Here is a 2,203-nt window from a genome sequence, read left to right as displayed (position 1 = left end):
TTTCCCCCTCCCCCCCCTCTATCTCTCTCTCTCCGTCTTTTTCTCTCGTTCCCCCATGCACTCACCCCTCTCATTGAGCGCACGAGGCACGCTCTCCCCCCTGTGTCTGTGCGTGTGTGTGTGACGCCTCTGGTCCCGGGTACTCACCCGTGAGTTGGTCCGGCGCGTAGCGTCTCCTTCCTTCCTGCCGGCGTGTGCCTTATCGCATCTTTCTCCTTCGTCTAATTTTGGATGCACGGCGGTGTGGTGGTGTGGTGGTGGTGGTGTTCCCTTCCTTCTCTTCTATCCTTCCACTGTTAGCTCGGTGGAGGAAGGAGCCTCTTGACGTTTTGGTTCCTTTATTATTTATTTTTTTATTGGTCACACATGTATCGTGTTCATGGACCCGAGGACGAAGGGTTATGGATAGACATGGACTCTAAGTGTGAAAGGTTTCTTCTTCGGACACGATTTTTCTTTTCTGTTTAGTGGTTGGTCATTGTGGGCCTCTTTTTGTGGTGCTTCTTCTGGGTCGTGTTTAGGAGCAATACTCGTGCTAGCACTGAAGTCTGATATCGTTGGATGTTGCCCTTTATTTTGGAGACCTGTTTACGTGTGCACTGTGCGCTGCGAGATCTGCTGTACTTGTTATCTCGTTTTGCTTGTTCTGGAATCCGTTGTTGTAGAGGGCTCTTCCTCCTCCACCGAGAGTGTGACTGATCAGCTGTATTGGTTCTGGTTTTTGTCAACGATTATCCGTCCATTGGGGCAGGGTGTTCTGAAGGAAAATTGTTGGAGAGATGTGGATGTGGTGATTGTTACGACGTAGCAGTTCCGTTGTTGACTGTTGGTCGTTTGCCGTTTTCCCTGATGTACCGGCGTTTGTGGTGTTATGGTTAGGCTCTTTGCTATTGAACGCAGAAAGTGTGAGTTAGAGTCCATTTCGGTAAACCGTTTTATCGAATTTTCCCGGCTCAGTGCTGGGAGGCTGGTTACATTCCACTCAACACGAGTTTTTCCTGACGGACAGGACCGAAGAACCCCCCCCCCCTAAATTATCTAAACTCTGTTGAAAGGGGCTTAAAACATTTATTTAGCTTGCTTTCTTTGCTGTCGTTGGGTTGTTTAGATTGCGGATCTTTGAAGCCGGTTGAACGTGATTAGGAATCTATTTCGAGTGAAAGTTTAGAAAGTTCTGCCACCACACGCTGCAATAGTTACTCGTGTACGCTATACTTTATCGTGCGTGAGGAGATACATTGATCTTCGTTTGACATTGACGGATGGACAATTGTTATTATTATGACATAAGTCAAGGGGCGGTTGTTGTTTGTTGTTGACAGTGCAGTGTTGTCCTGATACTTGTGTTTACGCTGTGAGAAGGGTACACTATACATGGACTCTTGTATCTATAGATCTACACCATCGCTCGTTGAGTAGTTCTCGCTCGCGGCACTGTATGGAGAAGGTACCTCGGTACTCCCGATGAAAGTACTGAAAGCCCGATTGATGCTGGTAGCTGGGTACCCCCCGAAGATAGCCCAATTCTGTTACGTTTTCTCCGGGTAGTCAGTCAGTCTGTGATGAGCCGTGAGTGTGCGCTCCTTCCTAGATCCTCGGTTCCCACTCTCCACCTCCTCAAGACGGGGACTGGCTGTCTGCTGAGTGTTGTTGGTTACCTGTGTGCGTTACGGGTTCGTTAGCAGTTCTGGCCTCGTGCAGAAGATCAAAGCTTTCCGCTCTCCCCCTCCCCCTCCCATACCGCCCCCGCCCCTCTCGTGTGAAGTGAAACTCTACCTAGTTTGTGCGAGGGATTACTACTACAGTACGGATGGAGTTCCCTACGAAGTGATTTCTGGTGATTTATCCCGGGAGTTTTAAAGCTGTCAGCCTCGACGAGATAACCCGCTAAGGTTCAATAGGCGATATGTCTAGGTTCAAGAGACGGTCAATAGACGTCTAGTATCAATAGACGGCGGTTGTGATGGTTGTGATTTGAGTCGAAACAATAGCATGAGTGGTCTGTGCATTGAAGGGTTTTGTCAAACCTGAACTTTAGGAGAGATTACAAACACCGAAGTCCCAACTTAGAATCTATGCCACAGGCACCGATTCACTTATTTCCCTTCTGTGATGTGACATAAAATCGGCAAGCACGCACACATGTGCGCATGCATATTCGCCCGCAGACACGCACACGCACGCACACACACACACACACACA

The sequence above is a fragment of the Aplysia californica genome, unplaced genomic scaffold (assembly GCF_000002075.1).
Source record: "Aplysia californica isolate F4 #8 unplaced genomic scaffold, AplCal3.0 scaffold00456, whole genome shotgun sequence".
In the NCBI taxonomy this organism is placed as follows: domain Eukaryota; kingdom Metazoa; phylum Mollusca; class Gastropoda; order Aplysiida; family Aplysiidae; genus Aplysia; species Aplysia californica.
The sequence above is the reverse complement of the archived record's forward strand: the minus strand, read 5'-3'. Positions refer to the sequence as shown.